Source organism: Mustela lutreola, chromosome 2, assembly GCF_030435805.1.
Source record: "Mustela lutreola isolate mMusLut2 chromosome 2, mMusLut2.pri, whole genome shotgun sequence".
Lineage (NCBI taxonomy): Eukaryota > Metazoa > Chordata > Mammalia > Carnivora > Mustelidae > Mustela > Mustela lutreola.
The window spans coordinates 116707670-116728576 of NC_081291.1; the positions used below are offsets into that span (position 1 = coordinate 116707670).

At 37.5% G+C, this 20907-nt stretch overlaps 1 protein-coding gene across 9 annotated transcripts in view; it reads right to left on the minus strand.

Moving 5' to 3' along the window:
• MAP3K13 (mitogen-activated protein kinase kinase kinase 13) overlaps positions 1-20907 on the minus strand; it is a 165240-nt gene that overhangs the window by 116127 nt on the left and 28206 nt on the right. For 2 of the 9 annotated variants that reach the window (XM_059163237.1, XM_059163239.1), the window contains exon 1: positions 17796-18463. The exons of 5 other annotated variants lie outside the window; for them this stretch is intronic. The gene's annotated coding sequence lies outside the window, so the exon portion shown is untranslated. Of the gene's footprint in view, positions 1-8843; positions 8905-17795; positions 18464-20907 lie in introns of those variants that run through there. 2 more of the 9 variants (XM_059163240.1, XM_059163232.1) reach the window with 2 other exon arrangements.

The following is a 20907-nucleotide window of genomic DNA, read 5'->3' on the forward strand; positions in this document are numbered from 1 at the left end:
AAACATGAAATACTTTTCCAGAGAGACTGGGAACAAGACAAGGATGTCTGCCTTCACCACTACAATTCAACATACATGGGAAGTGCTCAGGGCAAGGCCTGACACACAGGCGTTCAGTAAATGTCACTAGCTTCTTCGTTGAAGGAGATACCTGTTCAGTTTTAATAGATATTGCCAGTTTCCCAAAGAGGTTGATGTGGACTCTTTTTAAAATCATCTCTTTCTGTTCTTAAAAATAAAATATTAAAAGTAGTCACCCAGAATAACCATTGTTAATGTTTTTGTACATTACCTTTCAGTCCTTTAATTGCATGTTTGTTAAGTAGCTAGGATTGTGGTTTTTATGCAGTTTTGTATCTTGCATTTTAAACTTAACATTAAAACATAAACATTTTCCCATGCTTTGAAAAACTTAAAGACTTGTGTTATGTGTGATTTTAATAAGTTAGGAAACTTATTTTGTTCTTATTTACAAGTTCTGAAAAAAATATTTTGTAGTCTATCAAATATTTTAAAACAGCACTTATAATATTAAATAAATCATATCTTGTTATGAAATTCATAGCCAACTTTTCTTTTTAAAACTTTTTTCTAGTTTTATTGAGGTCTAATTGATAAATAAAAATTATATATAGTTAAGGTATACAAGGTGATGGTTTGATATATATTTTCATTATGAAAGGATAACCACAATTAACCCTTTCACCAATATCTTCCATCTTCCCTATCTCCCATTCTCTGATAACTACTGATCTACTCTCTGTTTCTGAGTTCCAGGTTTTCAGATCCCACATATAAGTAAGATAGAACAGTATTTATCTTTCTGAATTAGTTTACTTAATATAATATCCTCTGGATTCATCTTTGTGGTCACAAATGGCGCTGTTTTTCCTTCTTGTGGCTAAATGATACTCCATTGTATATATACACCATATTTTCTGTATCCATTCATCCACTGATGGACATGTAGGTTGTTTCCGTATCTTGGCTATTGTGAACATGGGAGAACAGATAGCTCTTCAAGATCTAGATTTCATTTCCTTTGGATACATAACCACAATGGGCTTGCTGGAGAGTATTGTAGTTCTACTTTTAAGTTTTTGAGGAACCTCTACACTGTTTTCCATAATGATTATACCATTCTCTCTTCTTCTGATATTAAACCACTTTCTACTATTGGGTTTTCCTCTAGTGAGTTTTCATCAGTGAGTATATGTTCATTAGAGATACTGAATGATAATTTGCTTGATAATGCATATCTTTTAAAAGATTGTATTTATTTGAGAGAGAGAAAGTAAGTGAGAGGGAATAAGCACAAGCCAGGGGGAGAGGCAGAGCGAGAAGCAGACTCCTCGTTAAGCAGGGGGCCCTGCTTGGGGCTTGATCCCAGGACTCTGGGATCATGAACCAAGCCAAAGGCAGACACTTAACTGACTGAGCCACCTAGGTGGACCCAATACTGCATATTTTTAACTAATTTAACTAATTTGAAGAACACTGTTAAAAATGATTGGAAAATTTTATTGGGTATTTTTAAAATTATATTGTTAAATATTAAAATGTATTAGCATCATTGATATCTATTTTCTTTCTGAGGAACTTAACTCAGTGTAGCTTTCTCCCAGCAGTACTTTAAAAGGCTTTTTGTAGGATGTTAAATTTAATTTCTGGTTTATAATATTTCTGAGCATTATTTATGACAAGTGTTTTTCTATATTTTATGCAAAGAAATATTAATTCCTTTTAGTGATACTGCAATAGGATTTCAATTTTATATTTTTTTTCTTGTGTACACTAATGAACTTAATATTTGGTACTAAAGATTTTGGGGGCCATATTATGAAATTTTATTTAATTGTTCCTTTGAAAATATGGCCTAGATTGTGCATTCCAAGGATTTACTTAAATCAAGTGTTTTTTTTGATTTTACAATTCGCTTGACTTTTCGAAATTTGGTCAGGAAATTAGCCTTCCGTTATTTTCTCTTGTATTGTGTTAGCAACTGGAAATAAATTATCTTCAGAATACCCACAAGTCATTACTAAGAAAGTATATTTTAGAAACCATGGCTGTGCCACTTTCAAGCTATGAGGCCACTTGGATGAATTGTGTGGCATTATCTATAAAATGGAGATGAGGTTATTGTAATTGTAATTGTAATTGTAATCATGATACCTTCTTAAACGGTTTTTGTAAAGATTAAACAAGATAAGGCATGGCAGCCCAAAGTACAATGCCTGGCTTACAGATGTTTGTAATATTTTAATAAATCTAGTCAGTCACTAAACCCAACTGATTCTAAATATCATTCAGGTTTATGCCCTACTCTTAATTCTTGCAGCCTTTGCCCAAGATAGTCTCATCTGGTTATAACAATAGCGTTCTTATCTCCCTACTTCTAATCTCTTTTCCCCTTCAGTTCATATAGCAGTGATCTTTCTAAAACACAGTCTGATTATTTCAATTCTCTCATGAAAATATTTTCAACGGCTCTCCATCACATAGAGCCATTTTCCCCAAGCGTCATGAATTCCCATACCTCTTCCCAAGTGTTACAAATGGTTCTTCTTCCTGGATGGTTTGCCTCAGCTTTCTTCCTAAAGAATTTACACTCATTTCTCATAATTTATCTTATTTTATCTGAAATAAGGATGTTACCTAACATAAAGTGCAGATTTTATTCCAGACCCTTAATTTGTACTTAAAAAAATTTTTGTTGATAATAATTTACATACATGAAATGCATAGGTCTCAAGTGTTCAATCTAATGAATGCAAATAATTCTATACATCCTTGTAACTACCAACAAAATCAAGATTTAGAACATTTCTAGGACCCTAGAAACTTATCTGATGGATCCTCCCAGTAAATAAAATATCCTTTTCCTTCTGTCCCTACCAAAAGTTTTGACAAAAAACTTTTTTTCAGTCACAGAACAACCAATATTTTTTCCACTTATATTAAAAATACTTTGCATGATTTCAGATTGCATGATCATTTTTATGGTCTCACACTGCAAAGTTAGAATGATCTGTATTTTAAGTATTTTATTTTACTTTTTTTTTGGCATAACTGTATCTCTGTATGTGTATGTGTGCATGTACCTGTATGTGTTAATGGATACCCTAAAAAGGCAACAGACTGTAGTACATGGGCCAAATCTAGCAGGCCTGTTTTCACAAGTAACAGTATTAGACTACATCCCTGCTAATGGATTTATGTACTGTCTATGTGCCTGCTTTTGTGCTACAAAGGCAGAGTTAGCTGCCACAGAGACCAAATGGCCCACAAAGCCTAAAATATTTATTATCTGGCCCTTTACAGAAAAAATCCACCCCCCCAATTTCCCAACCACTGCTCTAAAGCATTGGTTCTTACCTTTTAGCGTGTATCAGAATGACAGATTATTTGGCCACACCTCCAGAGTATGTAACTCAGTTAGGTCTATGGTGGCGCCAAGAGAACTTCATCTCTAATGAGTTCCCAGGGGACCGGTGATGCTGCTGGTCTAATGACCACACTTTGAGAACCACTGTTTTTAGAGACTACGTTGTATAATGTTAACATACTACAGTCTACCTCATATCATACTACTTCATCCCCACCCTTTATACTCATGTTGGTATATATTTTACTTCTTTATATGCTCTTACCCCGGCTGTACATTATTATTTTTGCTTTGAACAGACCATAGCTTTTTTTTCCTGTAAATTAACACATAGTAAAATTGACTTTTATGGTGTACAGTTTACAAGTTTTCACTTATGTCTGGACTCTTATAACTGTTACCACAATAACTGCCTCTGTTAAAGGATCTAGGAGAAAAAAAGAGCATCAAAGTAAAAAGAGAATCAAAAGCAAAAGCTAGGAATAAAAAATAAATGCCAAAATTGAAAAAGTCATTTGACAGACATAAGAGTCATGCTACTGAGTGAAGGTAACTTCTGTACCAGGTTGTAAAATTGTCATGTTTTCTTTTTCTTTGTTCAGTGAACCAGCACTATTAACACCTACCTATAGGTCAGTGATGTCCAATTTGCTATTTATTGCTACTAATGTACATCTTGCTTTCTCAAAGCAGCCATATAAGCCATTTTGTTTTTCATGTCTCTTCCTATGGACCTTCTTATCTAGTCATTTTCAGGATAATAGATTATATATGCAGCCTTTTTCAATTTTTTTTTTAAGATTTTATTTTTACGTAGCCTCTACACCCACACAGGGCTCAGACTCACAATCCTAAGATCAAGAGTCAAACACTTCACCGACTGGGCGAGCCAGGTGCCCCTCAATTTTTAATTAGTAACTTTTTTGGTCTTTGGTCTTCCTTTGACAAACTTGTTTGCTAGTATAGGATCCTCTCGTGCTAAGGGAACTTTAGTGAGAAAAGCTTGTAGTTTCCTAGACACTTGGGAGCCATTGAATTTCCCACCCCCATCATCTTATTAAATTCTGAAAGCTGTAGGGACAATGGAAAGACAGCCTAGAGGTGGATTTCAATAGCTCTGAAACCTTCCATTCTGATTATAATAAAGGATCAGGCTACTAGAAAAGACAGCAAGTTTCTTTCAGCTCCCAGGGCCAGGTTAAGAAGCAGTAGAGTGAAATAAGTCAAGCAGAGATAGTCAATTATCATATGGTTTCACTTATTTGTGGAGCATAACAAATAGCATGGAGGACATGGGGAGATGGAGAGGAGAAGGGATTTGGGGGAAATTGTAAGGGGAGGTGAACCATGAGAGACTATGAACTCTGAAAAACAATCTGAGGGTTTTGAAGGGGCGGGGGGTGGGAGGTCGGGGTACCAGGTGGTGGGTATTATAGAGGGCACGGATTGCATGGAGCCCTGGTGCAAAAACAATGAATACTGTTACGCTGGAAAAAAAAAAAGAAACAGCAGAGTTAAATAAGTATCCATCCAATTGACCCCTGCAGCCCCAGATGCCTTCCATGGTACTCCTCTTTCCTTCTGTTTATCCTATTTTAATACAGACTAAAAAATGGTTTTCAATCTCAAATGTAAAATTCTTTTTATTGTCATCCACACTGTTATTCTGCCTCTACCTATTTGCCTAGGTATCTCTCTTGATTTTTTTCTTTGATTAGGTGTGTCATAAAGTACTACGAGGGTTGTGTTTACTTTGTGTCGCATTCACTGAGAAGCACAGAAAAGGTTGTTCCGTGCTTTCCAGGCGTTCCATAATTGTCTCTGATGTCTATAAAACATCCTGTGTAAATTGTTTCTGCCAAGTTTGTATTGCAAGTACATTTTGAAATGGATTTTCCCAGGATCCATCATACTATTTTGCTATGGAAACACTGGTTTATATCATACACAATATGACATTTAAGATGTATTCCTTAAATTCCAGAATAATGCTCAAAGGAATCTATTTTATTATCTGGTTATCATTCCACTTGTTGTCCTGTGAAGAAGGCAGACTGAGATATTATTATCTCGTTTTCCAGATGAGGAAGTGGAGATATGGACAGATTAAATGAGACAGCACACGAAAAAATATCTGTGACAGAGTCTGTTATGTATGTAGGTATGTGTGTACATATATGTATAGTCACACAAAAATATATACATACATATATTTGCAATGAGGGGGAAAGCATATTCTTTTTCTCTTTAAAAGAATATAGTTACTTATCATCAAAAAGCAAATTAGTGGCAGATTTAAAACTAAAGATATTTAACTTCTAGTCTTTCTAGTAAACTCTATTCAGATGACACAGATGAGGTTTCTATACCTGGTTATTATTAGCTTTCCACATTCAGGACAAACTAATATCTATTACAGTAGTTCATTTTAAAAAACATAATCCAGGATATTATAGGGACACTTCCTTAAACTTTCTGTTCTTTATACATTTCCACTGGCATTACATACCATTTTGACTTCTTCTTGAGATCTTTTTTCCTAACAGGGAGAGTCTTGGGCCAAAGTTTGGTTTAGGTAAAGTTTGACTTTGTTTTCCTTCTACTTTCTCTTCTGGTTCTTCTCTACTTCTTATGTGAAAACCCATATTCCATGAAAATCAGTTCATGGGCAGCAACAGCAGGTAGAGGAATCTGATTAGGACAGTGAAGTAAGTCAGAGACTAGAAATGCCACAGAAAAGAGACCTTCAAGCAATTGGGAACTGTGAGGAGTTGAGTCATCTGAGTGAGGGTTAACACGTTGGAGTGTGACAGATAGTGAAAAAGCAGGGCAGAGCAGACCAAACAAGTACATGGAACCAGTGCAGAGAAAAGGCAAAGTGATTTGCATCTCAATCACTCTTTATTCCTTTTACTGTGGTAAATTCCAATAGAACATAGAACGTGACAATGACCTAGAATCCTACCAGTAGTAGTAACTCCAACTGTTGGCTTGCTGACCAGTCAATTTGGAGTAAAGTGTGGTCACAGTTCTTTTGGCAGAGGGTTTTCTTTATTCTGGTTGTTAAAATAGATGCAATTACATTAATTCATACTAAAGAGGGGGTAACTGATCTTTCATTTATTACAGTTCTCAAAAGAAGTATGCTTTGAGGAGAGAACCAAAGCAACAACTTCTCCAAGTATATTCTTTGGCATACTGACTCCTGCAGTTTAGTTGAATGTTCTAAATGGGGGAAAAAAAAAAAAAAAAAAAAAAGGACTCTGTGGTCAAAAACGTAGGGAAATGCTGCATGACCCTTTTACTAGAAACATTAACATATTAAAGGTTCTGAGAAATCTTGCAATAAATATTTAAACTCATTTAATTTTATTTACTTTTTATGGTTAGTGCTTTTAGTGTCCTGTTCAAGAAATCTTTGCATACCCAAGATTGCAGAGGTATTTTCCATTTTTTTCCCCCCTACCTTTCTGGTTCTGATTATTATGTTTAGATCTATGATCAATGTCTATTAAATTTTTGTATGGAGAGATAAAGATGTGACAGTTCTTTTCTTACTTTCCCATAAGAAAATCCAATTTGATCCAGCAACAAGTTTAAAAAAACTCTATTTCTGGGGTGCCTGGGTGGCTCAATTGGTTGAGTGTCTGATTCTTGATTTCAGCTCAAGTCATGATCGCAGGTCGTGAGATGGAGGAGCCCCATGTCTGGCTCCGTGCTCAGTGGGGAGTCTGTTTTACATTCCCTCTCACCCTCTCTCTCTCTCTGCTCTCCTCTGACCCCGTCATGTTCCCTCTCTCTCTCAAATAAATAAATCTTAAAAAAAAAAAAAAAAGAGAGAGAGACTTCCTTTCCCATTGAATTAACTTGCCACCTTGATTAAAAAAAAAAAAAAAAAAGAAAAGAAAAAAAACATCAATTGACCTTATGTGTATGGGTCTATTTCTGGATGTGCTATTCTCCTCCACTGATGCATTCATCTCTTCTAGGGGCAACAGTTCATTGTTGGTTATAGTTAATACCTTTACAGTTAAATCTTGAAATCACATGCTATAAATCATCCATCTTGTTGTTCCTTTTCAAGATTGTTTTAGCTATGCAATGTTCATTGCATTATTAGATACATTTTAGAATTAGCTTGACAATTTCTTCAAAAACACCTGCTGAAATTTTGATAGGAACTGCAATGGATCTATACATTTACTTAGGGAAAATTGGCATCTTAACAATTTTGAGTTTTATAATCCATGATCATGTTTTGCATTTTTAAGATTTACTTACTGACTGACTGATTGATTGATTTTATGGTAGGTTCCATGCCCAGTGTGTAGCTTGAACTCAGGACCCTGAGGTTAATAGACACATGCTCTACCAACTGAGGCTAGCCAGGTGCCCCCATGGAATTTATATTGAGCTTTTAAGTTCAGTCTTCTCTAATTTTTCTTAGTAATGTTCTGTAGTGCTCAGTATATAGAGGTCCTTATGCTCTCTTTAAAGATTTATTGCTATGTATTTAATATTTTCAGTGGTGATATTTTAATCTATTTTCCAATTGTTTTAGCTGTTCTAATTATTTCTGATGCAACTTTCTATATTGAATGTAACCTATGGCCTTGCAAAATTGCGAAGTATTTTTAGAGATTCTATAGGCTTTTCTGGGTACACAATCACCATATGTGAATAATGATAGTTTTGCGTCCCTTCTGAACATTGGCCTTTTATTTCTTTTTCTGGCCGTATCATACTGGTTCTATATTAACCACTTAATATATATTATCTAATTAAACTTTATAAGAACTCATTGTTATTACTATTTACAGGTAAGAAAACTGAAACTCAGAAACATTCAGTAATTGCCCAATCAAGATTGCACAACTATTAACCTTAGGCACTCTTACCCAAACCTGTACCAGTGACTACTAGCTTATAAATTTGGAAAACTGAGAGGCATAAAAGCAAAAAATGTTATCAAACTAATAGGAAAAAAATCCAATCAAGGGCAAAAGATATAAACAATTCACAGAAAAAAGAGCAGGTTTCTTCCAAATATGAAAAGATGTCCCACCCAACTCATAATGAGAGAAATACACATTAAAACAATGCTAAAGTGATGCAGCTTTATGGAAAATAATGCTGTAGTTCCTTAAAAATTGAAAAATAGAATTGCCACATGATCCAATAATCTCACTTCTGAAACAACTGAAAGCAGGACCTCAAAATGTTATCTGCACACCCATAGTCATAGCAGCATCATTCACAATAGCCAAGAGGTAGAAACAATCCAAATGTCCATCAATGGATGAATGGATAAAGTGTGGTATATAAGGGAATATTATTCATCCTTAAAAGTAAAGAAAATCCTGTCATTTGCTACCGTACAGGTGAAACTCAAGGACTTTACACTAAGTGAAAGAAGCTATTCACAAAAAGATAAACACTGTGTGATTCCACTTACATGAGATATCTAAAGCAGTCAGACTCATAGAAACAGGAAGGAGAATGGTGGTTGCCAGGGTCTGAAAGGAGGAGTAAACAGGGAGTTGTTATTTCGTGGGTATAGAGTTTCGGATTGGAAGGTGAACAAGTTGTGGACATCTGTTTCGTGACAATGTTAATATACTTAACACTGATGAACTGAATACTTAAAAAAAGTTAAGATGGCAAATTTTATATGTATTTTTCACAACTTAAAATTTTAAAAAAATTTAAAACTTTACCATAAATTTTATTATGAATTCTTAAAAAAATTATGCTGAAACCATACTTTAACCATCAGATTGGCAAAAATCCAAAAGTCGGACAACTCTCTCAGCTGGCAAGGTTATGGGAAACCGTACTTTTATTCATTGCTGGGGGAGTACAAATTGGTACAATCCTTATGGAAGGCAACTAAGCAGTATGTATGGCACCTATCACACTCTCTGAATTTAATCAGACATATACTATATATGTATAAAATTGTATATGCACAGGTTATGAACTTCAGCACTGTTTACAATAGGAAGATACTGAAAACAACCAACATGCCCCTCACTAGGAGACTGGTTAAATAAATTACAGTATGTCCACCCAATGGAATACTACGCAGCTATTTAAAAATGAGGACACTCTCTACATATGGATATAATTATTAATTTTTTAATCTGTAATATAAAAAGTTAAGAACAGTATGTACAACAGTATTAGTAAAAAGAGAAAAGTAAGAATCTGTGCATACTTTTGACAGAGAGAGATGACAAGCAGGCAGAGAAGCAGGCAGAGAGAGAGGAGAAAGCAGGCTCCCTGCCAAGCAGAGAACCCGATGCGGGGCTCGATCCCAGGACCCTGGGATCATGACCGGAGCTGAAGGCAGCGGCTTAACCCACTGAGCCACCCAGGCGCCCCAAGAATCTGTGCATACTTTTATATTTCCTTGCATACAAAACAAGAAACTCTGGAAGGACACATGGAAAAATAATAGTTTGGGGTCTTGAATGGGAATTGAATGGATTAGGGACCGGCTGGGTTAGGAAGATGTTTCAATGGACACTTTTTTTCTTTCTTAAGCTTTTATTTATCTATTTGACAGAGAGAGACACCACAAGAGAGGGAACACATGCAGGGAGGGTGGGAGAGGGTGAAGCAGGCTTCCTGCCAAGCAGGGATCTTGATGTGGGCTTGATCCCACAACTCCGGGATCATGACCCGAACTGAAGGCAGATGCTTAATGACCAAGCCACCCCTCAATGTACACTTTTCTATGGGGGGCCTAGGTGGTACAGGTGGTTAAGAGTCTAGCTCTTTGTTTTGGGTCATATTACGATCTCAGGGTCATGAGATTGAGTCCCACATCAGGCTCTGTGTTCAAGGTGGAGTCTGCGTAAGCCTGTCTCTCCCTCTGCCCCTGCCCTCCCATGTGTGTGCTCGCTCTCTCTCTCTCTCTCTAAAATAAATAAATAAATATTTTTTAAAAAGTACACTTTTCTATATATTTTGGAATCACCTACTCAAAAAATGAAAAATTCCTATCTTTTTTTTTTTTTTAAGATTTTATTTATTTATTTGACAGAGAGAGAGAGAAAGCGAGTGCAGGAACACAAGCACAGAGAGTGGGATTGGGAGAAGCAGGCTTCCCGCCTAGCAGGGAGCCTGATGTAAGGCTTGATCCCAGGGCCCTGGGGTCATGACCTGAGCAGAAGGCAGATGCTCAACGACTGAGGCACCCAGGCACCCCAAAATTCCTATTCTTAAAAATAAATTTTAATGACACTAACTGACATTACTATGTTAACAAAATGAATATTTACTAAGTGTCTACTTATGTCAAGTAGCTACTATTTTGGACACTGGCAATATAGCACTGAAGAAGACAAAGTTCTGCCCCCTCAGAGCATTCTAGTGAGAAAGAATATATATGTTGATTCTATAAAAAATATGCACACATGTATACAAATAATTCTGAATATAAATAGTATATATATTCAACTATATATATCATGTGTATGTGTATATATATAAATCTATATATATTTATATTTATCTATATCTATATATTTATATATAGATATCTATATCTATATATAAATCATATATATGTGTATATATATATAAATATATATATATATATATATATATATATAAAGATTTTATTTATTTGACAAAGAGAGAGAGAGAACACAAGCAGGGGGAGGGGCAGAGTAAGAGGGAGAAGCTGGATCCCCATTGAGCAGAGAGCCCAAAGCAGGGCTCAATCCAGGACCCTGGAACCATGACCTGAGCCGAAGGCAGCCATTTAACCAACTGAACTCCCCAGGCACCCCTAAAAATATATTTCTTATTAAAATGAATTAAATTGTGCCAATATGGTTAAAATGAACCATATGGTTAAATATGAATTAAATTGTGCCAATATGGTTAAAAGTCAACCAAGGTAAAGGACAAGTGATGTGGTGGAAGTGGGGTAATGATGCCTCTAAAGACGTGGTGTTTGAGTAGACATCTGAATGAAGAGAAGGAAGAAATAATACAGGGGAAGAGCTTTCCAGGCACCAAAGACCCTGAGGCACAAGAAAGTTCGATCTATTCTAGAAGCAATAGAAACCCTTAAGTAGCTGGGGCAATCTGTGTGAGAACAATGGTAGACAATGATGTTAAACAGATGGTCAGAAGGCAGATCTTGTAAGCTTTGTAGGGCAAGGATTTGGATGTTATAGGCAGCTATTGAAGGTTTTTAAAAATATCTGAAAGGGGCCCAGAAGCCTGGGAAGAAGGTGGAGTAGGAGGACCCTAAACTCCCCTTGTCCCACAGATACAACTAGAGGACACTCACATCTGTATAAATAACCCAGAAAATGACCCAAAGACTGGCAGAAAAAATTCCATAACTTAATGTAAAGAAGAAATCACATCAAAGAAGGTAAGAAGGGTGGAAATGACATGGGAACCTAAAGGGACCCAAGGGACTGTCAGAGGGAAGGACCTGTGAACTCAGAGAAGGGAGAGAAATAGACTATGATACTGGGAAGCCTGCATGGGGAAGATGAATCCTCATAATATTTGGGTTGGAAAACTAGAGGGGCCAAATTTTGTGAGCACTTACAACCAGGAGGACTGAAAGCCTGGAACTTTAAAAATCTCGGTTCTAGTAGAGCCTGGAAAGTGATGAGAAACTGAGCCCCTGCCCTTAGAGAGACAGCACAACAAACAAGCAGCGGTTTGAAAAACGCCTGGGGAATATGGCAGAGAGAGTTATTTACTCATTTTAGAGCCTGTCCCGGAGAGTTAGGGATTACAGGGAGACCCCTACAGGAACAAAAGAGCTGGCAGGTGCCACTTCCCTCACCTGCCACCCACCCCCAACCCCAGCATAAATACACTGCCATCTGCAGGAACCAGCACAACACTGACACTTACTACCCAACTTGCTGACACCAAGAGCCGTCCCCCACTCCTTTGGTCAAGCTTGCCTCTGTCCGAGACCTATGCACTTAATAATGCCCCCTGACCTATGCACATTCCAGGGCCTCAGTCTTGGCAGTACTAGCAGTGGGTCCCCTTTAGCAGAGGCTCTGCACATACCTTGTTAAAACTGCACACCCCATACCTGAGTGTTTTACAGATCAGCCCAGCCAGCCCCATCCCAGCAGTGGAGGCATATCCCTTCTTCCCTGTGTCCAAACCTTGTGGGTGCTACAGCCCTGCCCTGGAGTATGTTGTGGAACTGCCACCTCTGATAGGCTTTCAGCTAGAGCCCATTCAAATTAGGGCCACAAGACTGGCAGTGTACAAGCAGCCCTGATGGGGGCCAGCATCACTCCAGAGAGACTCCTGCCCTGGGAATAGGGAAAGATAACCACACAAATGAATCAGACTGTGGCCTCCACAAGTGCACTGGGGCAGATAACTGGTTGGCTACAGGCCCCTTCCACCAATGAAAGCTTCTCAGAGGACAACAAAAGGAAAGTGCCCTGCAATTTGGTGCTACTGCATCTCCGGCAAATGCCTGATCTGACTAAACTCAAATCCAAGGCAGCCTCAGATTGGCTCACTAACAACATAGGGATCAAACCCTGCCCACAATGTTCAAAAAGAACCGTTGAAGATGACTGGACTGAAGGAAAAAGTGGCTTTTGTAACACACATAGGAGACAACTCTAAAGCACCAGGTTCTCATGACCAGGGGACACTGCACTGCAGGGCACACATGATCTCTTCTTCATAAAGTCACTACTTTCAAGAGCAGGAGACACAGCAGACTTTCCTAAAACACAGAAACAGACACAGAGAGTTAGACAAAAATGAGAAGACAGAGGAATATGTACCAAATGAAAGAACAGGACAAAATCACAGCAAGAGAACTGAATGAAACAGAGTAAGTAGTATGTCTGGCAAAGAATTAAAAGTAGTATGTCTTGTAAAGTAATGGTCATAAAGATACTGGACTTAAGAAAAAAAGTGGAGGACATCAATGAGACCATTAACAAAGAGATAAAAAAGGAACCAACCAGAGAAGAAGAATACAATAAATGAAATTAAAAATACACTGGATGGAATAAGTAGCAGACTAAAGGAAGCAGAAGAATGAATCAGTAATATGCAGAAAAGAGTAACAGAAAAGCTGAACAGGTGAGAGAAAAAATAATGCAAAATGAGAATAGATTTAGGGAACTCAGCAACTCCATCAAGCATAATAATAATATTTGCATTATAGGGATCCTGGAAGAAGAGAGAGAAAAGGTGGCAGAAAATGTATTTGAAGAAATAATAGCTGAAAACTTGCCAAATCTAGGGAAGGAAAGAAGTTCATATCCAGAAAGCACAGAGATCCCCCAACAAAATCAACCCAAAGTGATCCACTCTTAGACACATAGTAATTAAAGTGGCAAAAAGTAGTGATAAAGACAGAATTTTAAAAGCAGACAAGAAAAAATGAATAAAAGATATCCATATTGGTAAAGAAGGAGTAAAAATTTCACTGTTTGCAGATGACATAATACTATATGTAGGAAACCTGAAAGACTCCATCAAACAACTACTAGAACTGAGACATGAATTCAGTAAGGTTATAGAATACAAAATCAATGTACAGAAATCTGTTGCATTTCTATACACTAATAATTAAGCAGCAGAAAGAGAAATTAAGAAAATAATCCCATTTACAATTGCACCAAAAATAATAAAATACCTAGGAATAAACTTAACCAAAGATGTAAAAGACCTATACTCTGAAAACTATAAAACACTGATGAGAGAAATGGAAAGACAGTTCATACTCATGGATTGGAAGAACAATTTTTATTAAAATGTCTATACTATCCAATCTACAGATTTAATGCAATCCCTACCAATAGCATTTTTCACAAAACTAGAACAAACAATCCTACAGTTTGTATGGAACCACAAAAGACTCCAAATAGCCACAGCAATCTTTGGAAAAAAAAAAAATCTGAAGATACCACAATTTCAGACTTCAAGTTATATTACAAAGCTGTAGTAATCAAAACAGGATGGTACTGGGGCACCTGGGTGGCTTGTCATTAAAACGTCTGCCTTTGGCTCAGGTCATGATCCCAGGGTTCTGGGATGGAGCCCCGCATTGGGCTCCCTGCTCAGTGGGAAGCCAGCTTCTCCCTCTCCTACTTCCCCTGCTTGTGTTCCCTCTCTCACTGTATCTCTCTCTGTCAAATACATAAATAAAATCTTTGAAACAAACAAACAAAAAAAAAAAAACAGTGTGGTACTGTCTCAAAAACAGACCTATAGTTCAATAGAAGATAATAAAGAGCCCAGAAATAAACCCATGATTATATGGTCAATTAATCTTCAACAAAGCAGGAAAGAATATCCAATGGGAAAAAGTGTCTTCAACAAATGGTGTTGGGAAAATGCGACAGCTACATACAAAAGAATGAAACTGGACCACTCTCTTATACCATACACAAAAATAAACTCAAAATAGATCAAAGACCTAAATATGAGACCCGAAACCATAAAAATCCTAGAAGAGAACCAAGGCAATAATTTCTCTGACACCAGCCATAACATCTCTTGAGGCAAAGGAAACAAAAGCAAAAATAAACTATTGGGACTATATCAAAATAAAAATTTCCTGTACAGCAAAGGAAACAATCAACAAAACCAAAAGACAACCTACTGAATAGGAAAAGATTTTCACAAGTGACATATCCAATAAAGGGTTAGTGACCAAAATAAATGAAACACTTGTACAATTCAACACCAAAAAACCCCTGAATATTCAATTAAAAATGGGCAGAAGACATGAACAGAGATATTTCTCCAAAGAAGACATATAGATGACCAAAAGACACATGAAAACAAGCTGAATATCACTCATCATCAGGGAAATGCAAACCAAAACCACAATGAGATAGAACCTCACACCAGTTAGAATGGCTAAAATAAAAAACTCAAGAAAAAAAAATGTTGGTGAGGATGTAGAGAAAAAAGAACCCTTGTGTACTACTGGTGGCAATGCAGACTGAGGCAGCCACTATAGAAGACAGTATAGAGGTTCCTCAAAAAATAAAAAACAGAACTTCCCTATGATCCAATAATTGCACAACTGGTATTTATCCAAAGAATATAAAAACACTAACTTGAAGAGAGACACACCATGTTTGTCTGTTTCTATCTATCTATCTATCTATCTATTATTATTATTCAGCCATAAAAAAGAATGAAATCCTACCATTTACAACAATTTAGATGGATCTAGCGAGTATAATACTAAGTGAAATAAACCAGTCAGAGAAAGAGAAATACCATATGATTTCACTCATATGTGGAATTTAAGAAACAAAACAAATGAACAAAGAAAAAGTAGACAAACTAAAAAACAGATTCTTAGCTGAGTCTGTTAACAGAAAGGAGGTGGGTGGGGGATCGGTGAAATAGGTGAAGGGAATTAAAAGTACACTTATCTTGATGAGCACTGAGTGATGTATGGAACTGCTGAATTGTACACCCGAAATGATATAACACTATGTTAACTACACTGAAATTAAAAAAAAAGAAAAAGAAAAGGAGCAGCCTTCCCAAATCCATTCCCATGACAGGAAGCGGGCATGCTCAGCAGACACCTGGGGGTGAGGACAGCACCACTTGTGGCTCAGGTCCCAAGTCCCTTTCATCTGGAAGCAGTACACCAAGGTTTCATCTGTGGCCTTGTGTCCCTTCCTAGCACCCAAGGGGCTTTCACACAGACCTCAGGCTTGGATATAAACTATCAAACTATTAAAATGTAACAACTAAAAATAGGAAAACATACCATAAGAGACTCTTAACCATTGGAAACAAACAGAGGATTGCTGGAGGGGGAAGGGAATGGGGTAACTGGGTGATGTAATGAGCACTGGGTGTTATAAACAACTGATGAGTCAATGAAATCTACCTCTGAAACTAAAAATACACTATATATTAATAAATTGAACTTAAATAAAAAATAAATTAATAAATTTAAAAATAGGAAAACAAATTTAAAAATATCCAAAAGTGTCTGGATTTAAGAGTCAGCCAGTGCACACCTGTATGGCTTTCCAGGTGTTAAAAGAGTGAAATATTTCCAGGGAAGCAGTGAAATACCTGCTGCCCTGGAAATAGTGTCACCTGCCATGCTTTCCTAGGACCCTTTCCCCCAACTCTTGTCCCATAAACCAACAACCTGGCCCAGGAGAGGCTATTGAGTGGGAGGAGTTAATAAGCTCAGGAACTTAGAGTCATAGAAATTCAGCAAGTTAAAGGATGAGTAAAGGTTTTACTTCATTACAGTCCCAGAATCCACTTAGGACAGTGTATCTTGGGCCCAATACCATCATCTGGGCTCTGCAGGAATGTGAGACAGGCTGGAGACAGACTGGAGATGGGAGGTGAAGGCAGAGGAAAGGGGAAACCCAGTGTACTTGTATGCAAACAATCTACATCCTCAGCACTCCTTGATCCATTTGAAAGGCTACAGGCTAGCAGCCGTCATTTATAACTTGTGTATATTAATGACATCAAATTTGGCTTCTAGATTCGAAGTCACAAAATTTTCCTGTACCAAGAATTTTTTTTAAATATATGTGGCAAAAGAGAAATAGAAAATACCAACTTCTCCAAATCCAAATGCCTTAACATTCTCATACTCCATAAAGTCCATGTTTGCGTAACAACGTGTGTAGCTCCTGGAATCTTTATCTCAACATAGAACCGCAACAGATGAGATACAACAATTCCAATTTCATATAGGAAATTTATTTTACAGGCCATTGTACTGGGAATTTAGTCTGGAAAATTAGTACACATGTCAAAATGTTAAAAACAGATTTCTCCAAAGTTGCGTGAAATTCCTAATGCTGCTTGCCATTTCCATCTATTTCCCAAAGTTCCTCCTCTTCAAAACACTTTATGCTGCTCTTAAATCTAGGCTCACAACAGCTTATTACACTGTATTCGATTCTACTTTATTCTCACTCGTTTCTTTGAACCACAAAACCTCCAGTTTAACTAGCTGAAAGTATTATATATTTGCTAACATAAACTTGTAACATGAACCTAAACTAAAGGAAAAGCCGCTGGAAAGAACATGAGGGAGAAATCTAAGCACTACCTAGAAATAATCTCTGGGCACCAGATGCACATTTGTTCACTTTTATTTTCTGACCATAAACATCCTCACTAAACCAAAGACAAGACATTAAAAACCATCCAACACAAGCAGGACCTGTTTTAGCAGAACACTTGCTGAAAACTTCACGGTCTTCCTTTTCATTTTTTAAAATAAAACTACTTGTGAAATGCTGAAACTTTCTTTTAAGTAGGTCTACTTAACACAAGATTTAGCACCCAGCAGGACCTTAATTTAATCCCAGATGGGAATTATTCTCACAATCTTTTTATATTCGAATATATTTTTTTAAAAATTACTTACACCACAGCAAGCCTGAAATCTGGACAGACGGTATGAAACTACCGGCAGCCAGCAGCCGCCTATTTCCTCACAGACTAAACTTTGTTCCCTTCCTGGCTGTTTCTAGATCAGGTCCACACTGATACACATTCAGGGTGGCCTTGGAAGCTACCACCCAGCCGGAGCAAGGTGGGAGGGCTTGTTAATTTAACTACTGCTTGACCGCCACGAATCAGCAGCTTCTTGAAGGTGGAGAGCAACGTATTTCAAGAGACAAATGTAAAGATCACAGTGAAAGCCTGAAGAAACCTCATCGTCTCCGATGGCGGGGCTTTGGTTTCAGAGGACATTTCTTTCCCATATGTTCCTGGGGGAGAAAAACTAATACAGTCGTCCTCTGAGTTTCAAAAACCGTGCTTTCTCCCTTTCATGAAAGTTTTCTCTCCTCCCCAGAATCTATACATCGTGCAGTCATGGCAAAAAAAGAGGTCAGAAAGTTGCTTCTTTCCCAGAGTCCGCATCAACTTCATTCTCCCTCTTTCATCAGGTAGCAGAACCATACAGAGTTCTGGTTAAACTTAGCTGTTTTCTGACATTGAAACCACCTGCTTCCCTAAGAGTCAAGTGAGAACTTGGATCCCAAATTCTGTTCTGTGCAAGACAAAATGTTCCACTGCTTCATCCCCTTCCACATCCCTAAGCTTCTTTCCCTTCTGAGCTACTGCATTTCTGTAATTTGTAGCATTAGCCGTTGAAGCAGAAACCATTTATTATGCACTTACTGCTCTAATCACTTTATAAACATTATCTCATTCTCTCCTAGGCAACATATTTGGGGATCATCTTCAATTCTTCTTAATCTGTTTCTCTATCCAGTTAGCCCTGTCACCAGGGGATCCTGGTGATCCCCTGCAATAGGAACGGTGGGAGGCAGGATAATGATCCCCCACAAAGATGTCCATTTTCTCATCACCAGCATCTGTGAATATGTTACTTTCCACGGCAAAAAGGACTTAGTCAATGCAGTTAAGGTTAAGGGCTTTGAGACAGGGAGATTATCCAGATGGGACCAATCTTTTCACGTGAATCCTTTAAAAGCAGTGAGCTGGGGCGCCTAGGCGGCTCAATGGGTTAAGGTCTCTGCCTTCGGCCGGGGTCATGATCTCAGGGTCCTGGGATCAAGCCCCACATTGGGCTCTCTGTGCAGTGGGGAGCCTGCTTCCTCCCCTCTCTTTGCCTGCCTCTCTGCCTACCTGTGATCTGTGTCTGTTGAATAAATTAAAAAAAAAAAAAAATCTTTAAAAGCAGTGAGCCTTTCCCAGCTGTGGCCGGAGAGAAGCAACGGGACAACTGGACTTGCTTCTGGTGGTTCTGAAGGGCGAAGGTAGGGGACCTCTAGAAGCCAGAAAAGGCAGGAAAACAGACAAAACAGACTCTTCTAAAGCCTCCAGAAGGGGATACAGCCCTGATGATATCTTGGTTTTAGCCTATTGAGATCTGTGATGATTTCTGACCTCACAACTGTAAGGTGATGAAAGTGTGTTATTTTGTTTCAGCTCGCTAAATTTGTGATAACTTGTTATGACAGCAATAGAAAAATAATACAGGTACTTTATTATTTTTTTTTAAAGTTTTTTTTTTTTTAAGATTTTTTATTTATTTATCAGAGAGAGAGAGGGCGAGAGCAAGCACAGGCAGACAGAATGGCAGGCAGAGGCAGAGGGAGAAGCAGGCTCCCTGCCGAGCAAGGAGCCCGATGCGGGACTCGATCCCAGGACGCTGGGATCATGACCTGAGCCGAAGGCAGCTGCCCAACCAACTGAGCCACCCAGGCGTCCCAATACAGGTACTTTAATTTCAAAGTTAATTTCCTTTGAAAATATAATATCTAGAACTGAATACTATACTCCAAATGAGTTCTGATGGAACTACTAAGTTCCGTAATCTAATGCTATAATTTTATAAATTAATAAAGGCAACTGAAGATTTCAATTTTAACACATTATATTCTTAAGTTGGTGGACTTTTGCCACACAAACTACGTCAAACCAGCTGCCCGACTCTACCCTCATTCTCTCTTTCCACTAATTATGGGGATGAAATGTAGAGCTTTATATTCACTTCAATTGAAAAATTTCACTTATTAGTTTTAGCCCATCCTTCCAAACTGTTAAGACAATGTTCAATCATAACTCTGTACTGGCATAGGAAGTATTCTCTTTAAGCCTAACTTCATTTATTTAATTCCCATGAATTCATCAAATTATTAGTAAACAAATATTGAGCAGCAAAATCAAGAACAAAGTTCTGAAATAGAGTTTTGTTATAAACTGTTATAAACAGTTTTGTTATAAAATACTCTCAGTTTGACATTGATCCATGAATCAACACTCTCTGGTTACACAAGTTTGATCAGCTACAAAACACTTACTCTCATAAACTTATTTTCAAGTTCTCAAACATATCAAGAGAATAAAATGACTTAATAAAGATGTGTCCACAGCATATTAGAACTCTACTGGAAATGGAGATGTGGTTAGTTTGATAAGAAAGGGGTTTTTTTGGTTCAATGCTGTCTCTTAATGATTAACATTTCCTTTTTTAAGAGTTCACAAACTATCAGTTAATTATTGTTTCCAGAAGTTTACCTGAAGTTAAAGGAAAGTTTATCCAATGGAGGGAAGTGATCATTTCTGTCTCAGAAGGAGAGATGTAAGTGGAAGGGGAAAATGGAGGAACGTGATGAAAGAAGGTGTGGTGGAAGGAATGAATACAGTGTGTCCTTGGGAGGGTATAAAAACCAGACTGGTCAGAGCGGTAGTGGTTATGGAAAGTAGTGTGAACTGGGGTTGAAACTATGATGTAAAGTCTTGAAAAAAGGACTAGGCCTTCAACTTAATAAATGAATGCTTTAATAACCTAATTGAAAAATGGGCAAAGTATATGGACAGTTCACAGAAGAAAATGTAAATGGCTCTTAAATATATGTAAAGATGCTCCAACTTACTATAAAACAAATGCAAACTTAAAGTAATGACATAATTTTAAACTATACTTTAACCTATCAAATTGGCAAAATTCAAAGTCTATTAAGACACAACATTGGTGGGCGCCTGGGTGGTTCAGTTGGTTA